The sequence below is a fragment of the Haliaeetus albicilla genome, chromosome 11 (genome assembly GCF_947461875.1).
Source record: "Haliaeetus albicilla chromosome 11, bHalAlb1.1, whole genome shotgun sequence".
Lineage (NCBI taxonomy): Eukaryota > Metazoa > Chordata > Aves > Accipitriformes > Accipitridae > Haliaeetus > Haliaeetus albicilla.
In genome coordinates this window covers 16431252-16454718 of record NC_091493.1, presented here as the reverse complement: position 1 = coordinate 16454718, position 23467 = coordinate 16431252, and positions in this window count along the sequence as shown.

Here is a 23467-nt window from a genome sequence, read left to right as displayed (position 1 = left end):
TGTAAATCAATAAAAAAATTATTTGTAATAGCAGACTAAGAGTGCTGGTTAGCCTTACTGCTAAATGAAATGTATGCCACAAGCCCTATTACCATACATCGTGGGAGCTGTAGTTAGGATTAATCTGTCAAAAGGGATGGTTTAGTGTTGATGAATATGACATGTGACCATTAATGATGTTGATTTTATCTCCTGAGATTAGCATGATTTACTTCGGATGGATAATAATGTCATTTGCTTGATGCAGTAGATCTGTTTACGAGCTGATTAAATTGTAAGGCCTTGCTTCATTTCATGCTATTTGGTTTACAGCTTCATTACTGCAATCACAAAAGCTGTGGAAATGTCCCACATCCCATGTCACAATAAATCATTGTTTAAGATTGCAGCTATGTATTTTACCGTTTCAGTTTTGCATGGACCATGCATTTCTTAACAAATATGTGATTGGGAATACATTAACAAGATATTCTGGAACATACTGCTGCAGAAATGTAGAAAATCAGCCTGAATCCTTTAATTGAGATTAAGGAAGCACTTGAGTAATTAGCTGTAACAAATTACCTTATTATTTAGACAGTGAAGTAAATGTTTTTGTTGCAAGAATGATTATCATAAATCTGCAGAAAAGTGACAGTCAAACAACCATAAAGGAAACTTGTAAGCAAACTACATTTTATGCCTATTACCTTTTACATTTAAATAAAATTTATCAGAGACATACTCTAAAAAGAATGTATTTGTTGTTTAGGGATAGTATATGTTACAAGCTATACCATCTGTAACTACTGCACTGGGAAGAGTATATGCATGTAGATTACAAAGGAAAAAAAGAATCTTTTAATTATAATGGCAAATGTTAATGTTGCCATAGTTAAGGCTGTGTCAATGTTTTCATTATAAACCCAGTTATAAAGGAAGGAGAGAGGGAGGGTGGTAATCAGCTATCAGATTGCTGTGTGTTAAAATTTTGTGTGCACTGAGCTCTCACACCATATAAATTGGCAATATCTGTGAAACCTTGCTTGCAGTCCCAGTGAGAGGAGGACCAGGGCCAAGCTCTTAGCTTGGGAGTGAAGGTGACTTTTTGTTGCAATAATTTTTTCACATTTTACATAAAATTATATCACTACTTTTATTGTACACATGACAAAAAGTTACATTTATCAGTCATATGGGGCTTTTAAGAGCTTGTGGCTTACCACTGGCTGAATTTGATAACTACAGTTGATTAAGTCTTTGTTCATGTGCTTAATTTTAATGAAAGTTTTTTTTAATTTGAAGAGCATGCTTAAATAATTAGCTAAAGTTGCATGTTTTATTGTAAGAGAATGGAATTTCTTTTAGTTCTCTCTCCCTCCTGTCTTTTTTTAAAACCCCCTAAGCTGGTTCCCGGCGAACTTCATGGAAACATCTCAAATTACTTCACATGTGAATTCTGCTGGGTTATAATACGGTCAAATGTGAATGTGAACTTTATTGTGGATTTGTGAACTTTTTTTTCTCTTAGCTTTTACCTAGCAAAACTCCACTCTACCTCAAAATATTTCAGTTGGCAGATGAAGAAGTGGGAAACCCAAGAGGAACTATACTCATGTATAGTCATATACATGTACTCGAATGATATTCTAGGTCAGGCCTAGGGTATCCAAGGATTTCCAAATGTGTTGCAGCAATGCCCATGGTCAAGATTTTTTACAAATGATTCATGACTTGGCTATTCTGGTCACCCAACCTGAGACATTTTGAAAAGCCTGGTTTTTTTCTTGTTTATCTGTTTGTTTTTAATGTCTGACGCATGAAATATTCTGGAAAGTGGATTCTTTCAGAAGAGTTCATGCTGCAGATTTAGAAAGAGGGGACAACTCTAATGCTTGCAACTCAATTCTGTCTGGTGGTTTGGGGACAGATTTACCGCGTTGATTTAGTTTTCCAATATATTGTGGCTGCTGGGCATAGATCTACCACCTTTGATTTTTTGCAGAGCCAGTCCCTGTTGACATTGGTAAAGGTAATGAAAATGTTTCACATGTTGAAATGTTGATATTTCCAGCAACATTTCAACTAATCAAATGAAAACTGTGATAAACATTTTCTCCTGTTTTTCCACATAGCTCTAGACCTGAGTTAATGAAAACATATCCTTGAAAATAAATGTATGAATAAGTTTATTTTTCACCAAAAAAAATTTAACTGCTGGGGCAAAAAGAAAAAGCAAAAAGAGGAAACCACACTTTGAATCTTCATTGCTTCAGGAAACATTAGTAATATATTGCATCTCTGCTTAAGTTGGCTGAAATGTTATTATCGCAGTTTAACAGTTTTATGTTTTATAACTTTGAAATTAAACAAAACAAAGGCTTCCTCTCTTGATGAGCTGCACCTTTTGACGGCAATTTGGTTTCCAGCAAAAAAGAAAATGCAAAGGCAGAATTTTTCAGGGTGCACATTCTTTCACTGATATTCCTGTTGAAACTAAAAGAAGAATGCCCTTGAAAATCCTAACTGCTGGCTTCACTAAAAATATATAATTTCACCACCCACCTGCCAGTGATGGTTAATTTAATGTAATTTATGCATAGAAGAAAATCCCTTCCTAGCACTATGAGGTGGAGAGGCTATCAGCCAGGCTGATGGAATAATGGTAGTTTTGTGGAAAGAAAGACCTTTAACCTGAATAGCTGAAGTCATCTCCATGGGCTTTAGTAACCACTATTCATATTAACAAGGACAAAAGTACTAAGGACATATAATTTCTTAGTTCACTTACAAGGTGTCCCCAATCTGCCCTCTACCATTCCTTAAACTCTGATGTTTGGGGAATCTATTTAAATACAACTAATAAATTCTGGCTGATGCTTTGAGGTTGTTTTTCTGAAAATGGTGGCACTGTGCAATATATATGTGTCTACCTTACTGATAAACCTGCTACCGTGATAGGAAGGAGGAGACTATTTGATCTTTGTGACTGAACCCCAAATAAACAATTTATACGTTCAGAAAGTTGATGGCTACTGGAAGATGCTTCATCAGCCTTCTCTGCAGGTGCTTTCAAGTATGATAATTATTGAAATAGGACAGAAAGAAGTAAAAGAGCAGTTTAAAATTATTTGGATGAATGCAACTAAAGGACAGAAGTTGATTCTCTGAGTGGAAGAGGGGAATACCTATGCAATATTCTGCAACAGGAGAATTGGTTTAACTGCAGGTCTGTTCACTGATAAATGAAGCAAGCTAATCTGAAAATAATAATTAAAACAAAATGGTGGTCTACAGTAGAAGGATCCTGGGCAGCTTTAGGCCAAAGAATTTTCCAGACTGGTGTTGAAACTCAGGCAGAAGAATACACTTTTTGTCTGGCTTTGGATCTTATACTTCCACACAGAATATCCTTAACCCTAAGGCAAGGTCTGCAGATGTTACACCCACTGCATCTGAAGATCTAAATTGTATATTCCAGGTCATCTACACAGCAGGAGCTCTTGGGTACCAAGAAAACTGTGGTATTTTGGAAGACAGCACTGCTCATGAGAACTTATAACAATTGGATTGCAGAATTCCAGCTAGAAAGCTGAGTCCAGCAATGTGTTAGCACTGTTTTGTATTTGAACACTAACGTTAATAGGGATATTTTCCCAAACTTAAGCCACTAAGAGAAAGCGCTGAATTTTCCTCCAGCAAACAATTTATGTTCCTTCACAAACTTGCTGATGTCAGTAGAGTTGGGCAGGCATGTACTGGGACCAAATTTTCTTTAAGAGGTTCTTAAGGAATCAGCATGCCCTGAATCCCTGGCTGTTCTAGAAGGCATCCAAATGGCTGCTGAGGAGGGCCAAAGTTGTAAGCAAAGAAAATCTACAAGGCAGTGTGTATGCATGTACTTACATTACATCCATCATGAGCCTCGTTGTAATGTTTAGAGGGTGCTTGATGGCACTTACAGCAGTGAGTTCTGAGCAGCTTTGGGAATCATAACCATGTGTTTTCTGAAGAAAGATAGATTCCTAAAAGGTATCTTGTTAGATTTCAGGATGAGAAAAATCTCTATGATGATGCAGTCTGATGTTCTGTATTACCCGTGCCACAGAATTTCATCGAGGGGCTCCCGCATTAAGTGCAGCTATGTTTGATTGAGCTAGCTAAAGAATATGAAGAGAAATTGGGGCAGACTGTTTGTTATTTTCTCCCTTCATAGAGTTCAAAAATAGGTTTTGCAAAAAGCAATTGTGCCTCCTTCAATTATTGCATTACCTCTAACACAGAGACTGCTGTAGTCAAGCCTTTTAATGAACAAATTTTGTAGAATTTAGGGTCTCTGAAGTGCAAAGCCACAACAGAGTGTGGCTCTTAATGTGCCATATGAGCATTATGTTGCTTGCTTTCTCTGTCAAAGCTGGCATGTACCAGAATGCAGTAAAAGAAAAACTATTTCATTCAAAACTAAATGGCAACATCCAATTAAAGAAAAGTCTCAAGTCTGAAACCGTAAAATCTATTGAAAGTTTCTTTCTGTTTTAGAGGAAATGTACCAATTGCTAATGGAAGAGTTACTCTAAACGATGGACTACTAGTTAACTATTATGTGTTCTAGCAGGATTTGTGGATGGATTTTTTTTTTTTAATTCCTTCTCCTCAGAAGATTTGGAGAAAAGAACAGAAAACTATTGAAAAGATTTGCTTAGTCTTTTATCTTTTGAATCAGTGTCATACTAACAAAAAGATGTTTTGAAGTCTTTAACCATTAATTGACTAACTGGTTTTCTTTAGACATAAAACTTGTCAAGGTCCTGATTGTTGTGAATCCATGGTGATAGATTCTGGCTGACTGCCTAAGTACAAGGTCTCTGAACACTAGGGTAACACTTTCTGAAACAATTTGGGCTTATCCCCCATAATGTCATTCAAACAAACTTAATTGACTAAAACTTTCATTTTTGTGCATTGTGTATGAGGTACTATTTGAGAAAAGAGGCCTTTTAGGAACAGACCCTAAATGACAAAATTTGACCTCTACCTAGCCTTAGATTTCTCAATTCTTGTTTATTTACACAAAATAAGCCAATATTAACTGGATTAAAAATTCACTATAAGCAGAAAGCCTGTTATATACTCTCATTTTCCTTTAGTGAATAACCTTTAAAATGGGTCCAAACTGAGACTCTATGAATAACATAAAATTCACACACTTCCGCAGTAAGACTAATCATTATCTTTAGATAATTGCCCATGCATGTCAGTAAGCTTGTTCTTTATGAAAGGAATAAAAAGTTTCAGACTGAAAGTTAAGACTTGACATTTTTTTGTTGCAGTGAAACTTTATGAAGAGATGCCCCTGGGATGATTTTCTTAAATTTAGAGTTCTGGACATTCCCAGAATTACACATCCATCTCTACAGAATAGCAATCTGCATTTTCCACTTCTCTTTCACTGGTAAAATGACTTGGGTTTGAGTGGAAGTAGTACGTCAGATTTAAATAATATACAGGAGTGATTAAAACTGTACTCTAATGCTTTTTCCAGGGAACACGACAACTCTGGAATGACTGCTTCATCTCTAGGAAGTCTTCGAGTATCAGAAGGTAAAAGTTCTTAACACCTAATGAGTTTTGCGTGGCCCACATGACATGAATTGGTGGTAGTACTCTACTCTGCAGTTGTCAGGGCCCTCAGGGCTCTAACAGGCCTTAATGGCCCTCACCAGCTTTCCCCAGGGTCTCCCCCAACCCCTGCTCACAGGCCCTGGAGCTCCCTCAGTCCCTGCCTGAGCTAGACTGTAGGTAGGAGTGCCAGTCTCCAGCCTGGCCACAGGCCCCACTGATCCCAAGCCCAACCCGTGGGCTGATGGCCTTGGCTTCACTTTGTCACCATGGACCTGCTCAGAGATCATGACCTCAGTTACACTTACTGGGTCTGATCCTGACCTGCAGATAGACTGCCAGCTTGACCATAGACCTGCCTCATCACCACAAACTTGTCTAATGCTCTGAACTCTTGGTTGAACATCAGCTGCTATCTATGGTCCTGTCCTGCTTTCTCACTGGGACAGCCAGGAGCCTGCCCTGGTGACTGTGGCATTGCCCTTGGCTCCCCATTCCGTGTTGGAGCAGCTGCCCTTGCTGCTTCCTGACAGTAGTGCAAAAGGTTTTATCTTACCAAAACAGTATCACAGATAGGACCCATAGACCAATCCTTACTCTGCTGTAGTCAAGGGTTGACTTCTGGTGATGTTGGTGATCTTTTTGTTTGGGAATCTCACCAAGAAGCCCATCCAGTGAAGGAAGCTCCTGTTAGCAGTGTACTTGTTTCAGGAGCAGAGGATTTCTGTCGTGAATATTTCTCCTAAGAGGATGCAACTATTATTAGCAGTTATTGTTAGAATGGAAATCTTTCTGATTTAAGGGATTTTATTATATTTTGGGTTGAATTGACCTAGGTTTTGCTGACCAAAACAGAAAAAAACCAAATCTCAATCTTATTTGAAGACAAGTTTTAATGGGAAAATGTTATTCTAGCTTTCAATTCATTGAAGACGTATTCAGAACTAAATTTTTTCGTTAGATGTTTTATAAAGTAACTTTGAGACTGTCCCAGCTTTGTTAAGTCCATTATCTCCATCAATAGTACTTGTATATGTGATACCTAAAAGGTATTATTTAGTTATTATGCAGGTCTTGTTTGTCTGCAAAGGCACCAAGTACAATTCAACATGAAGGTGCAGTGTCCTTAGGCTAACTTTTTTATTTATCTGGACAAGACTTTCTGGATAACAGTGTGTCTTGCCATTGTTTTACAGAATCAAGTCTACTGAGAGCATACAGCAGAAAGCTTAACTGCACAGTTGCAGAACAGAAAAAGAGGGCGTCTTTGAAGGAAAAATGGTGGTGTCAATGCTTCTAGGATGCTGAAGGGTACAGTGATTTTTATGTTATTTTGAAGTGCTGCATCTGTACAGCTGAAAGTTAGATGCAGAGTGAAAATTACTACTGAGACAAGGCTCAAGTCCCAGTACCAACAAGAAGAAAGAATCTGCCATCACTGAAAAAAAGGATGTGTAATCCTTTTAGGGCCGTGTGCCCCATCTCCACAATGAGTGGTAACCTGTGTGAAGGAATAATGAAGGAATGGAGTGTGCTGTTGCAACATACTGTTTATTTACTGTTGTTTTTTCTAACATTATAAAATAGTTTGAACATTATGAAAGTTTTCTGATATAACTTCATGACCCTTCCTTTTTCCCCAAGCACTTATACCTTAACATATTTTACAATTAAACCAATTTATTAACAATAAAAAAGTATTGAAAGACCAAATACTGTAATGAAAACCATTACAAGAATCCCTTCTGCCAGTAGTAAACAACAAAATTGAAAAGGTATGTATTAAAGGAACATTAAATATCAGGCAACACAGTCTCATTGATAGAGGTAGTGGAGAGCTGAGTGGTTGCACAGGAATTAGTGAGAACCAGGAATACCTGTTCGCTGAATAAGTTCATTAACCTGTTCCTCATCTGTCAGTCACTGCATGGCTGTGAGTGTGAAGGACTATCCACAGGTACCCATGTACGTTAAAGCAGGGTTCAGCAATTTAAGTTAGTGGGACAATAGGGTAATCCTCCAACTGCCGTCATTTCTGCTCTTTCATCTCTGGCTTGGCATCAGAGAACAAAGGGGCTGCAGTTTCACCCCTATTTTCTTACTTCTCTCTCTCTTTTACACCTTTAAGCTCCTCACTGAATGAGAGGTGCTGGTTCAATCTGCATACAAGTCTTTATGCATTTCTTGCCACAGGTCATCTGAGAAAAATTTCCCTGTTGGCTCCCCATCTGCTCTCCAGTAACCTGAGTGTTTGTCTCAGACCTATCTAAGGTAGAAAGTCCTACCAAAGCAAGGAAAGAACAAGTACTTTTTATCATTGGAAAGACAGAAAAAAAAGCCATTCCTTCTACACTAAGCAGCTTGCAAGGCCAAAAGTTGATAATTTTACATAGTTAATATGTTTTTATTTCATCTCTGATCATCACTTGTTCAAAAGCTGTTTCAGGCCAGTTTACTAACGCACAGACAGACTAGTAATTATTGTAGATTTAAGACACCTAAAACCAAAAAACTGTCAGGCCTGACTATTGCACAAGGGGATCAGACTAAAAGGCTGACACATTACTACTTTTTCAGATTAGCAAAGTGTTGGATGCAGGCTTCCCTCCATCATTCCTAAAATGATGCTAATCCCTAGACCTAAGGTTTTGCAATTCTATAGCTGGACAGCACCTACACTAAAAGGATTTCCCATTGCTGCTGTCTGCTTAGCAGATTAGCTATAGGAGGGGACTCTACAGTACAGGCCGTGCTTGACCTGCAGAGAATCTCCAGCTGTCTTGAGTTTTTTTCTGTTTAGAAAATTCTCAAGCATTAATAATTAACAGTGGAGAAACATTAAAATTATGTCTATATTTTACTAACCACAACATCTCCAGTTTTCCCTTCTGAAAAGGGAAGGACCAGTGGCCCAAGATGGTTGTGACCAAGGAACTTCTTAATTTAATCTTTAATTTAATCCACTGTGACACAGCACAGACTATGCCATAAAGCTAGCACTAGTAAAACCATATTTAATAGTATAGCAGTAAGACAAAGTTAGACAGTGAAAGTGCATGAAGAAGTATGTATGTCTCCTATAATTACAGCTTTCCTCCTTTTTTTTTAGGAATCAATTTAAATATAGTTAGAAATAATTAGCTTGATTTTAAAAACATTTACCTCACTTTGAAGCCATCTGGGCTCACTTTAACTTGGTGGGCTAGAGGTTATGATGGAAGAAGAGTGATACCAAGTAAGTAGCATGCCTTCTCACCTCATGAAGTTAAGGCATTTCATAGTGTGACACACTGTAAACAGTGACTCTGTGAGTCACAATCTGGAAAATCCTCCAATGTATAGAGCAATTGGTCTAGAACAATAGTAAAGATGACAACTTCTCACCAACTAAAGCTCTTTGTGGCTTCTCTACCTCTTGCCTGGGCAGACGCGTGGTATTGGGTCCCAGACCTTCCCATTTGCTCAATAATTGTGAGTCCTATGACTTCCTCTTGTTCTGTTTCTCGCTCTGCAACCTACTATTCCCTAGTTCTGCCTCAGACCATTCCTTTTATGTCCTAAAACTCACACTGTGCTGTTAAAGACTTTGCTTGTGAGACTGCAATCTCCATATTGATTGAGGGGTGAGGATGAAGAAGGTAGGACGTTCTTAGCCGTTTCAACAGAGGAAGGAAATAGATAATTTTTAGAACTGCTTTGGTCTCTTTATTATGCAGGATTTGATGCTGAAATTTTTAGTTCTCTCAAGCCAAAGGCTAATCATTTATTCGGTCACTTCTTTTGCTGTTTCTTGCACAAGGTTGCACACAGAGCAAAACTGCTGATGTCCCTCCCGAAATGACACTTTCTGCTCTATTCACACCAGAAGGCAATCAGAACTTGTGTGTGATTCTCTATCCTCCTAGCAGTTCATAGGGACATCTGACCAGAGACTGCTGATGCACAGACAGCTGGAAGATGCAGTGTCTTTTACAGAGAAGGAATGTGGGAATAAGTAAACAGAAGGGCCAGAAATCCTCACCCTAAGGAACTGTGGAACTGATACTGGAAGACTGTCAAGTCAGTATGTCCCCAGAATGAGAGGACATGAGTTCACGCCACACATAAATCCAGATTTCAAAGGCTGAGCTCAGGTAAGACTCTGGATTACCTGAAATTTGTAAGGAAAGTACAGGAAATCTACAGTGATTTCATATATTTGAAATCTGTTCTCAATCAAACTAAGACAAATTAGTTTCAACAGAAAAAAAAAAAAAAATCCTTGAAGGGATTCCCAGAATTTTTCATTAAGAGGTTTTAAAAAATTCATGTTTAAGATATTACTGTACTTGAAAATTATTCCAGGCTGAGGCAGGGTGTGAATTAAATGGTAACAGCCCTATAAAAATATTCTACATATAGAAGCTTATCATATAGCATGATTACCTTAGTCTAGTTTCTATTCTAGAACAAGCATGTCAGCACAAGAAGTTATTCAGTAAGAATGCTGCTTTTATTCTTGAATAATTTCATGTGCAGTCAAGCCTTTAGTCAAATCAGCACAACTCTGTATGGTAGATAAATCGTCAGTCTATCCCTACCTGCATTTACAGGAAATCTGTATCTCTGTTACTAAATGCAGCTGACATCTGAAAATGTCACATTTGTTTGCAGAAAAAGCATAGAATTTACAAGTTGCCCCACTCTTATTAATCTACTATTTCTTGTGTCCTTCATATTTTGTGTTCAATGTCATTAGCAAACTGGTAAGTACCATGGCGAGAAGGAAAACCTTTTTCTTCCCCTGTTTGCTGAATAGCCAAAAGGGAGAGTTTTTGACAGTGCTCCATCAACTTTATATAAAAGTCCAGGAGAAGAAAGCAAAGTTGCTTTTCTTTTGGGGGAAAAAAAACCCAACAACTTTGTTCTAGTTCAGTAAAAAAAACCCAAATCCCACATTAGACCTTTTAACCATAAAGGCTTTCCTTTCTTCACATGGTCTAAGTATTTGTGTTTGTCACCTGTGTTTGCCTAGTCCTGCCATGAGAGCTGTCTCAAAGCCTTAATAAAACATTAATGTCCAAGCCTCAGAACTTCCACTGTTACATTTCTATCATTTATCTCTGTTACCGATTTTAGCTATGGTTACTTTTTAGAAAAATAAAATAGCTAGCTATACTTTTCAAGGAAGACACAAGATTAATGCATGTATACAACTGGGACCTGCTGCTCATGATTTAAAATGTCAGTAGGAACTCTTAATGTGTAGAAAACTGTTCATTCTCTACTTTGTGTAGTTTTTGTACCTTTACTTTAATATTCTTCTTTAATACAGGATTTAACAATTCAAGTACAGACTGGGTGGCCTTATTAGCATCTTTCTCTGAATAAACAAGTATATCTTTTAATTCAATTGTGCCTAAAAGTTGCCACCACTAAATGGCTACTTTCTAGTCCATAAGAAATTAAGTGGTGCTGGCTGTTCAGGCATGTTTAACATGAACTTGTCCCAGCTGTATTCTCAGCAGAGAGCAACTCCTGAAGAGCCCATGAAGATCGATCTGCTTTTTTTCCTACTACAATTACATCTCCAGTCCCGGTGCTTCCCCCAGCAGACTGGAACAAAGAGGTCAGTACTATTATCACATTTACAGTTTATGTGCTGTGGGCAGGAGTCCGCATCCCTGTTTAACATCACAGCAGACTATAGATATCAAGCACTACACAAACATTCGGTGATAACATTTTTCGGAAGCGCATGAGCCCAAGACCAATTGGTTTTCTTGCCGGGGAGGTCATTCTAGATTTCTGAAATAGGATCAGTGAACAAGATAATTCCTCCATCTCAGATATGGTTTTGTTCTTTAAATATGTATCATCAACCTTTCCAATTATTGGCTATTCTGCTCTATGGCGCAATAAAATAAAGATATATTTAGGAATGATGCAATGCATATTTGTGTCACTCCGCTTGCACAAGCTCAGTATTAACTTCAGAGAGCACCAGCTCCACAGTATTGAAGGTAAAAACTGCCTGGGAGAAGAGTAATTACTAAGGCCTGGCTGTCTCTCATTTGTATACATGGGATACTCAGCACGGGTGCAGTCAAGAGCACCCTTCCTTCATCCTAATAAATACAGGATTCCTCAGCTGGCTGGAGACAGGCGACTAGCAAGCACATGGGATGTTTAGACCTGGAGTTTAACTCAGCGCAGTCATGTCGGCAGCACGGTATTCACTACATAAAATGCCCGCCCCCACATGCACTGGCTGTAAAAGCAAAGCTGAAACGACTCCTGCTGCCACATGTGCTGTCTGAGGTGGCCTGCGTGGGGCTGACAGACAGCGCTGGCAGCTGGGGCCCAGTGGGGCCAGGTGGGCTTTCTCCACCAGGGCCTGCAGCCCCATGTCCCTCTAGTAGCGTCCCCACCACCACCCTGCCCCCCAGGGGCTTCTAGAAGGTTCCCCGGTGCCTCCCCTCAGGAGGAGCCATACCTCTGCCTCAGAGGTGAGGGCCCAAAGGCACTTGTGGAGTCAGCTATGGCTGCTAGAGAGGGGGAGGATTTGCGTGTCCCCCTCCCCTGTTACTTGTGAGTGGAAACCTGGCCTGAGGTGTAGAACATCTGGGTACAGCCACTGCAGGTGTCTCCAAGACTTTACAGCCACCTCACGAAAATCTGCTGGGCCACCAGCATCCATCCCCAGCATGGGGAGCTGAGTAACGCTAATTGGGCAAATTGACAGAAACTGTGTGATTCAACTCACTCACTTGGGAAAAATCAACCCTTGTCACACTGGGTCCTCTTTAAAAGGGAAAGAATGGCTGCTGGGAGGCTTCAGTGCAGGTAGCCCAGCATTTGGCTGCTCTGGGAAGATGGAAGCAGGGGCTGTTTTCTGCTACCAGAAAGATGGATAGTAAGGAGCTGGTGCTGAGCTGTGGCCAGGTTGGTGCAGGCCTGGCTCTCTGCTGTCCCTGAAACCTCGGCCATGGGCTGCATGGCCCTGTGGGAAGGGCTACGCACAAGAGCAGCAGGGAGCACCTGTGAGGACTGCAAGCAGGTCAGTGACTAAGCAGAAATTAGATTACTTTTTTTTTTTTCTCTGAGGAATTTTTGTTGTCATATTAACTTCTTTCAGACCTTTTTAAAGTATACATCAAGAAAAATGCTTTTGCAAGTCATCATCTACTTAAGTCTGCTTTGGTTCAGATGTTATTCCCTTTGCTATTGAAAGTAAACTTCCTTTATAAAGAGCTATTTTCCTTTAAAACCGAGGATTTTATGTTTGATATCAAAGTAGCCTTTAGGTTGTTTGCTACTTATGTATCTTGCAGTATGGTATTTCATTTTAAGAATGAATTATTTTTGGCAGGATTATTTTCTTCAAAAATATAAAAGTTGATTTGTTCAACTTAAGATTTTATGGATTTTGCTAATAACTCATTTTCTACAGGAAAAAGTAATAGTTTGTCAGGATGGCTTTCCTCTTCAGAAGGGAGTTCTGTAGCATTTTTTTAATGTGTAATGTGGTCGGCTCTAACTGGTTGTTTTGTGATTTACTTTTGTTGTTAAAAAAACAAACTGGGGCTTATTGAGCGTTAGAAGGAAAAAATACACAGTTTTTAGACTATTGTTCACCTAATCATTAGTATCATGCAGTTCCTTCTATCACGAAAATGTTATTTAATTGTTTAATCATGGTAGATTTAATCCTATTTATCGACTCCTCTATCACAAGGCTTTAGAACAGGAAGACACTCACTGGGCTACTGAGTGTGGTTTATTCCCACTGTTCTCAGAGGATGGCTGTTACAGAATGTGATTGCTTTACAACATTGCTGGTGAGCCATTTGCCATTGGCACTGACTTGGAATAGAGTCAAAAACAATGAGCTACCACCATACACTTAAAAAAAACCCAAACAAACAAAAAAACAAAACAAAAAAACCCACCAAAAAAACCACCACCAAAAAAACCCCCTGTACCAGCTATCAGAAAGGTTCATCACCAGTGCTCTGCTGGTTAAGAACCATCTTCCAATTTCAAACTTAGTTTATTCATGGCCAGCTAAAGTCCATTTGGTCTTGTGCCAAAATTCCCTTTTAAATTAAATAGTCCTTTTTTTCCTCTCAACTTTTTAACTGACACAGTTAGACAGCAATCCTTTCCTCTCTCAGCTTTTGTTATAGTAGGCTGAACAAACCAAGCTTGTTTAATCTCATTTCATAAAATAGGCTTTCCATTGCCCTGATCTTCCTAGTAGTCCTTCTCTACCTGCTCTAGTTCAAATTAATCTCTCAAATGCAGGTGACTAGACTGTATGCAGTATTTCAGGTGAGCTCTTGCCAGTGCTTTACACAATGCTATTACTTTTCCTTGTCTCTGTTGGAAGTTACACCAGCTGCCTTACCCTGGTGATCCATACTCATTGTATTTTAGCAGAGCCTTCTTATTAACGTTGAGAAATTACACAAATGATGCTTTTGGTTTAGCCCAGAAGCTAGGATTTATTGTTTTAAAATCAGAGAAAGTTATTTAGTGTGTTGTGATCTACTTTGAATAATCCCAGACTATACCTTCAAATTTTTTTTTCTGTGCCTTGTTACTTTCAACTTGTCATTGCAAAGTTTTGGCTATTACCGGAATCAGAATGATAAACATATCAATCTCAGACATCATATTTCCCTTCTTAAAATAGTCTTTATTAATTTTGTGCTAATTTTGTTTTGGTGAAGTTTGGTAGAAAGTCCCTGCTGCCGTTGTGGTCTCATATTCTAGAGTTCTGAGTTGGAGTGGAGATTAAGTAGACTCCTAGAGTTTAGAGCTATACCAGACTTGATTTTGTTTCTACTTCAACTGATTTTTCATTCTCTAACATCATTCCTATTAGCCATTTCCCTTTCACTTCATGCTTAGTATTGCCCTTCTTATTTAAATTAATGCAACATATCAATTTGAGGTTGGGAACATGCCTGCATTATCCTCAGTCTTTATTGCATTCCTTTCTTCCATTTTATTTATGTAACTGAAAAAATATCTTCATTTTAATATGCTTTGCAAAGCCTAGCACACTTCTCTCTTGGCAATTCTTACTTCACCCCTATGCTTCTCAGATAAGGACTGATAAGCAAACAAAAGGTTTTTTTTCTGATGTGCTAATTTTGTTTCTTTTTTCACATGTAACACATTTCTTGAGGTGATAGTGCATCCAGTTAGGCCTGGAGTACCTTCTTCTGGGTTTTTTTTTCTTTCCTGTGTTTGGAATATAGATTCTTGACCACTTTAACATTCTTGACATGAAGTATGTGTAATAGTTTGCTCCCTACTCAATCTATTAGCTCCTCGGTCCAGCTGACATGACTACAGCCTAGTTTGCCCTTCTGAAATTGAAACCTTTAGAGACCTACTTCATTTGTTTTCCTGTTTAACTTAAATCAGTTTTGTCTGACTTGATCCAGAGTTGACTTCAGCTGGCTTATTTCTAATATTCTCATTACTTCTCAGTAATAGAATATAAAGCATCTTATCACCTTTTATTGTTTTGACAAGGATTTGATTCAGTGTATTGTACATTGCATCCAAAAATAACTGGATGCTACTACTACAGATAACATTTGTAGTCCATTCTGTCCCTAGTTTTGTAGTTATAAACAAATGCCCTTAGCTACCACTCCAGAAAAGAAAAAAAACCAAACACACCTGTGTCACACTGCACACAATGGACCCTAATTTAGGGAATGCCAGAATCTAAGATAATGTTTCCCATGCTTTCCTATACTGCAGTGAACCCTGCTAACAGTACCACTAGAGTTCAGCTGATTTTTTTTTTGAGAGAGACTTGAGCACCTGTAGTTCAGCTCTTCTGAAAATCAATTTCTTAGCCTATAAAATGGACTAGTCTCTAGCCAATCTTTAACTTGGTTTTGAGTAGATATGCATATGTAGCCCACTGTTCACTGTGCTATGCCTCCCACTCTGTGTCTGCATCTGGCCAACAGCGGATATGAGTATGCTACAGCTGCTTGCTAGGGTATTTAACTCAAGGTGTAAAGGTTTGTGATTTAGCCCTGGAGGTCCCAGGTAATGAGCAAGATGATGATTATTACACTTCTAGAATTGTATGTACTCACATTCTTAAGGACAGCTTGTGTGGGGGTGTGGAGAGCATAGTTTCCTTTTATCTGTTCTAAACCTCACACTTTTTTTTTCTGGAATTAGACTATTACAAAATACATCAAAAGAGACTTCACAGAAATATGCCTGTCCTCATATTAATGTCTGCAACAAAAAGACTGGAATAATGTTGCACAAATGAGTTTAACATTTAATAGATGATGAAATAACATGGTTATGCAATAATTGTTTTCAAGATGGAGTTGAAAACTCACTACCTCATTCTGCTAGTACTCAAGTTAGTCTGTAAACTAGTCTGTGTATCTATGCATATAAAAACTGAGCTAAATTACTGAGCAATAAAACTAAATTATTGCCTTTGCTTCATCCAAGATGATTAGCTGTCAGAGCAGATGTAATTATTTTCAGAGGTGCTCTGCATAAAAAATGTTCTTTTACATGTAGAACCTTTCCTTTTCCTGTATTTTCTTATTTCTTCAAAGGAATTTTTAACAGATCTTTTTAGTTCATTTTAAAATTATTATTCCATGATTTTCTTGGGAAAAGACCTGGACAAGTCTTTTCTGTGTAAATAATATATACAAGATAAAAATGTATATATCTTGCCCATCACTGAAATGCAGCAACTTCTTGAGTAAAACATGAGAGATGACTGATCAGACAGATGTGCTGATTAAACTCCCCATGCTCTTGTTACCTTGAGAGTCATCAGCTCAAAATTGACTGTCTGTGATACAATAGCTAAAACCTACTCAGTTCCATTTTGCATAACACCTAAAAGTACACATGTTCAATGTCTTCTTTTTTTATGTATTTACTACTGATCTATCTTGCATGGTCTCTTCAGATTTTGTCATCTGAACCTTCTCATCACAAACAGAAACCCCAAATTCCTATAGTTTGCTCCAAGGTACTCCCAAGCCCCTTCCCAAATTGTCATGAATTGTACAACTGTGGTGCATGTATTTCATTCTTATTTATATGGAATTAGAATTTGTAAACTTTAGGGCTTATTTTTTTGTCCTAGGAGAAATCCTGCCTTCCTTAGGATTGCTAGAAAGCTTCTGCTGATTTTAGACTGTCTAGAATTTCACATTAGATTGTGAACTTAGGGTGTGTGCAAGTTTTAGTAGCTTAAAAGTATAAATGTGAATTGACAGAATCCGATTAACCAGCAAACACAGTTAACCATGTGGAACGCTGTTTATATAAGTTTAAGTGTTTTAGTTAGAATAAATATTTTCTCCCTTACAGAGTTAGCTGTTTTTAATAACCTGTAACCTGGTATATTTGTGGCTATGATGATTCACAAGTACCTTCTCTAATAGAGATAAACTATACTGGTATCATCTGTCAGTAGCGGTAGAGTTTACCAGCATTTTTATGTGCTTTGATAATACCTCCATTTAGGAAATTGTACCATTTTAACTCAGTCACTTTAGAAATAGGTAAGTTAAAATAGTATAAAAAGTGTTGACTGTCTATCGAGGAGGTAAGACCTGCTATAACACTCTTCCAACTTACTTAACTCTAGGAGAAGATTGTGGTACCTTGAGTAGCCAGTTTTCTCAGAGAATTTGTTGGTACCCGATTTGTAGATACATCAACAACCACTTGTTTCTCAACCAAATGGTACAGTTAAACTAGAAAAATTAGTTGCTCCATCTGGTCTAAATTCCTTTCTCAATCTTTTTATAAACCTATTGATGTATGTAGGATACCTGCTTTTGATCAAGCATAACATTTTACCTTAACTCCATAAAGTCAGCCTGAAGACCATAATTATAAATGTGATTAGCTCTCTTCATAAAGTGTTTGACATCTCTACTGGAATGTATTTAGCAGCTGATCCTTAAAAAAAAAAAAACAAAACAACACCACAACTTATTTCTACTTATCTGTTTTATCTGGAACACATTCCCTGCGCCTGCTGGTGCAATATATATTTAAGGAAATTGTAACCTTGCAAAGGGAGGGGAATTGGAAGGGGGGGTGGGGGGGATGGACATAAGTGGTTTGGTGTTTTTTGGTTTTGTTTTTTTTTTTTTGTCCTGTGGATGTTCTCAGACTCATGAGCTCAAGTATTTAATGATGGAAACTGGCTATATGGTTATTCTTTAAAAAAGCCAACAAAACAAACTTAATCTTGTTGTAAAAATACATGTAGGGACAAGTAAGATTTTGACTGGCTTTGTTTTGGTCTCCATCAGTGAACTTCTGTGGTAGCCTGATATAGGCAGGGGTGAGCAGCAGCGGGACTGCAGGTGTGTGTGGTTAGAGAGGATGGTCACCAGTGGCTCCATACAGGGTGGGACAAAGTAACAAAAATACAGACCAAAGAGGAGAAACATTTTTTACTTGGACAGCCAGGAACTCTACTACAAGAACTAGTTTTTCTTTTCTGTATAATCAATGAACACAGTGGGAAACTTTGCCTTTTTACTAAGGCCTTGTCAGGCAAAGCTTGCTGTCACCTAACATACCATGGTGGTTTCTACTTTCTTTTAAAAAATGGTGACTTGAAGGCTACACCACCTGAGTAGACTCATCTCCTCTAATTACCATTTAGTGTAGAAAGGGGATGTTGAAAGTGTTCTCTCTCTTTGTGTGTGTGTGAGAAAGTGCTCAGACTTAATAATATTCCCACCTTCTCTCTCTCTTTGACTGGGACACCTGAGCTCCAGGCTTTGAGAAGCACCACAACCAGTAGACTAAATAGTCTACTTCCTTCCTTCTCTTTCCTTCTGGCCTAGTGCATTTTTATGCAAAGTGAAATGCCTTCAAAGGAGGGAGTGGAGATTTCTCCCACATTAAATAGCCAGGTGATCAGGAACCCTAATAAGAAGCGAGAATTGTGGGTTCGAAACCTTTCAGATCTGGGAATTGATATGTATTCCTCTGCCTCAAGACAAGCACTTCAAGCATGGAGGAAAAGCACAGTAGATGATGGTAGCAGTTGATCTTTCCTGATAGGAAAAAATACATCTCCACAAAGAAAAGACTAAGGGCTGTGCATTGTACAAGAGGTGAGACATTTCCCTGCAAGTGTAGGTAGATTGGCTGTGTTTGAGAATCTGGGCTGGTGCTTACTAACCAGTGAAACTAAAACATTATATTGCAGCTGTAGTTTTAGGTCTTGTGATGGCTGAAAGGGTGTTAGGAGTGGGATCACTTCCCTTGCACGGAGTCTGCGTCCTCGCACTGGGGCTGTCTGTCCCAGTCCCAGCTGAACCGACCCCGCTAAAGCCATGACAGAGGATGAACTGCAGAGGTGGCCTTTCCCAAACAGGGTGCTTTGCCACGAAAAAGCCAAGTGGCTGAAAACGGTCTTTCTCCCGGCCTTGCCACGACGGCAAGGCCTTTCCCTGCAGACAGGGCCCCGAGGTGCAGTGCTGCCCTATCGCGTCCCACCGAGAAGGCAGGCAGGGAGATACCCCGTCTCGGCCAAGAGGAAAAGCGCCGTGAGGGCCCCGCTGAGGCGCCGCGGCCGGCCCCGGGAGCTGGCCCCGCCGCCGGGGCGGCCGGGTGCACCCCGGGCCGTGAGCCCTGCCCTGCGCCCGGGCTGCCCCCCCGCTGCCCCGCTAGGGTTAGACGCCGGCAGGGCGCAGCTCTCGGACTTTCTTCCCCTGTCCTTCTCCTCCTCCTCCCGGTCTAAATAGTGACGGCGTTACTAGCAACTGATGTGTTTATCTCTGCAAAACGTCTTAGTGGGTAGCAGCTTACGAGAGTAAAAAGGCTGGGCAGCCAAGGATAGGGGACAAGCGCTGAACCTGTAATACGAAGAATAGGTTCATAATTACCGGCATTATGCTGTCCTACCGAAAACATAGTGAGTTCTGCCCGTCTTCTGTGATCTATAGTAATTATCCCTATTCATTTTTCAAGACTCTTGCGTCACCGAAGTACCTTGAAGCGAATCCGTAGGACACCGCCGGCAGAAAGGACGCTGCCTAGTTAGGTCTGATGGTAACGGCTTGCAAACGGCTGTGTCGAGGCGCACCTCGCCGCTCGGGGAGCGCCTGGCCCCGCCGGGGAGGGGGCTTGCTGTCGAGGGCTTGGGCTGCGCAGCCCCGGTGCCTGTGTGCGGCGTGGACGGAGGGAGAGCGCTGTGAACATAAGCTTCAGCTTATAATGCTTTTAACTAATGATCACGGGGCTAGCGTGACACGTAAAGGAACTGGAAATTAGCTGATATTGAGTGAGAAATCATTAATCAGTTTAAGGCTGGTTGGGTCCAGTTTTCTTAAGGTGATTGAGGAAAAAGGGAGAAGGGTTTGAGGAACATGAAGCCCGTGTACTCCTAAATTGCATTGAACTTCTAGTTATCCGTGGAAAATCCTTTCTTAAAAATACCTGCTGTCCATCCAGTAACGTAAATGACTCGCAAAGGGTTTCTTAGTCTGTTTGATCTCGATTGCCCAGTAGCATTTCATGCCTCCCCCCGTTTAAAAACAATGGGAAAATGTGGTGTTTGGATTTAGACTAATTTTTCATCAGCGACAAAGGGGCTGTTTTCTGTAACAGCGTAGATTATTAGAAACTTGTAATTTGCAGTTCGCATTTGCCATCAAGATCACAGCAGGGGAAAAAAAAGAGACTAGAGTCTGCAGTAGCTTCCGTAATTCCTGTTCACGACGGATGGAAAAAACAACGCTTTCAGAGCAAACTTGCTTGAGTTTAATATACAGTGACTTCAGAAAGTGCAATAAAATCAATTAATGTTGCAAAAGTATTGGCCAAAAAGAAAGCGGCGAAAGGATTTATGGAAATGTAATGGATTTACAAGCATTTATCCTGCGACTTGATAAACAGCAATGGGAAGCAGAAATGGTGAAAATAATTAGTCCCGCAGCCTCAGTGAATATGGACAATTTATTATTACAATTTTATCCTTTCAGTGGTTATTCAAAATTATTTTTTAATTTTGTGATCTGAAGTGCAGGGGCATTAATCTAAAGTTTGGTCTTGGCTTCCTCGGGGGCTGGGTTTCTTCTTCTGACATTTTCTCTCTTTGCAAAGCGTGATCTGTCATTTGCCAGGGCTTTTCCACACAGAGAGCTCATTCTTAGTTTTTCTGCCTGTATTTTAAGGACTATTATCATTGGCCTTAGTAAATAACGTTATCCAGTGGGGGAAGAATCAGCTGTTTGCCTCCCTATGCGCCAGGGTTTTCTTTCCCTTTTAATTTTCAGACGAGTTTTTCACGGAAACTTCGAAAGAGCAGCGATTATAGAGAGGCTGCAGGAGCATGCCCTGGCTCTTGAGCAACGCTGGCACAGAAAACTTTTCTGCTTGCTCTCAGAAGTTTGTAGTCCTATTATTACAGTTGAAAAGAGACATTTAACATGGAGTAAAGATTACAATTTCCAGAAGTCAGAATTTATTACAGTTAAACTGTGATAAGATCCCATCTGTTATGAACACATGTAGCACCAATTGTTTTTCATACAACTGCAATTTATTTACCCTTCAGAGTGAAGGAGATTACAAGTGTGATTAAAAAAAAAAAAAAAATACAACCAACAACAAACCAACCAACACCACCACGGTTTCTGTTTAGTCCGGCCTATCTGTTTTTATCTGGCTAAATCCATTTATGCTGCAATACTTCCCTTCGGATTAGATCGGAGATTCCCTCTGCCCCCAAAGAAGCGATTTTTATCAGGTCCAGGACTGGCACGCCGGACGCCGGCGGAGGCGGTGCGCGGCTGGCCGCCGAGGCGGGGGCGCGGGCGCCGGGGCCGAGGCCCTCTGCGGAGAGCGGCCGCTCCCGCCGCAGCCCGCGCCAGCGCTGCCCTTCGCCTCTGCTGGGGGGGGCGGCAGCGCCGCCTGGCGGGTGGGAGCCCGAACGAAATCTCGCAGGGCCGCCAAGACAAAGGGGAGAAGCCTCCTCTTCCCTCCTAGGGAGCCGAGCTGCTCGGCACAACGTCCCCGCGTGGGTCTCCACGTAAAGTGTGCCACGCTCTGGCCTGCGCTTCAGGAGAGCAGTAAAGTTCATTATTAACTGGAAGGAAGGACAACCTGAAACAGTGGAGGGGGAGGGGAGGTATTTTTGTGTTTCCCTCGGTCGTAGTAGTTTAGGAGCAAGGAATGTGCCTGCTCGTCGTCTTACCCCATCCCACAGAAGTGGTTTGGATCAAGGAACACGCACTTCACAAAATAAAGCAGGAAAGATGAAGCACTTAGAAAAAAAAAAAAATTAAAAATCCCACACGTTCTTACTGCGATAGCCTAAGAACAGTGATCTAATTTTGTTCTCTTTCAAACTGTTACAAGGCATATATGTGTATATATATATGTGTGTATATATCCTCCAGGTTTCAGTGGGTGTCTTTCTGCTGCTCTGTTATCATTATTTCTTGCCTTGATGTGACGTTGAAGACAGATGACAGCATTGTCAGGTTGTCTTTAATTCATTTGAAGATTAAAAAAAAAAATACACACAAGGCTTCTTACAATATTCAAAGCCTGAACGGATTTACTTTTTTCACATAGGGGACGGGGTGGCTGGGAGGGGGAGCGGTTGATGAATTTCAGACATGAAGAGAGAACAAAGTCTGCATCACTGTGCGCGCACACACGCACAGAACAAGCGGCCGGAGGTGGGATTTTTGCAGCAGCAGCACCTGGTTGCTCTTGATGGAGAAATACCCAGCATTAGGACAGCCTTTTCGCCTTTATGCACAAGCTCAAATGTATAATCTGCTTACATTTCAACTCCGTCTCTGCTGCCAAAGCATTCTACCTCCAAAGAGGTGGGAGCATACCAACTCAGGGTCCGTCTTTTTTCTTTTGACACCTTTTATGCTTCACCGCAACAAAATTTTACCTTTAAAAAAAAAATTTAAAAAGCGATCTGCCCCGAATTTCCTAGGTCTGAGCTGAGAGACTTAGCAGGGATTAAACACCTCCGATCAGGACTGATCGCTTGCCTGCCACAGGTCTGTTGTGAAGCAGTGTGGACTGTGTTTTGCGGTGCAGAGAGAATCGTGGGGTAGGGGTCTCATCTTGGGGTTAGAAATGTCTGAAATTATACCCCAAATCTGGATGGAAAGGAGATTTGATGCTGGTAACTCCAGCGATTTTCCAACTTTAGATTTGTTCCTTTAAAAAAACAAAAACCAAAACAACAACAAAAACCCACCACTACACACACACACAAAAAAAAACCAAAACAAAAACCCAAAACCCAAACGAACAAAAAAAACCCGAAACGGTGCTCTACTGAAAAAGCCTGTAGTGAGAGCCAACAGTATTAAAGCAAGGATGCATTTCTCTCCGTCTTTTCTAAATATGAAAGAATGAAGTTTGATCAATGTTTTTGCAGAATAGGAATGCACCTTTACTTTTGTTTCAAAAGCTTGGGCCTTCCAGGACTCCACTTAGCCCGGGTGATTTCGATTGTAGATGTGGGCAGTTCATTACAAACCTCGGATTAGAGAGAAGAGGGTCAGCCCCAGTCACCTCATTGCGCTTACCTTTCTGGCTGCGCTGAAGGTAGCTTCAAAGGTAGTGGATGGGCAGCGGGTGACTATCCGGACTTAGAAAATGGAGCCTCTTATCACTGAGGAAAATCTTCCCGTCATAAAAGCATCCTTGTATTTTAGCTCTAGCATACGTTTTGCACTCTAAAATCAGGCAAGCAAATGTATAGGTATGTGGTTGGTGTGGACTTGTACGCATAAGCCAAGATACATATGCCCATATAGGCTCAGATACATTACAGAAACTCTTTTGCTGTCTGTGGAGTCTGATG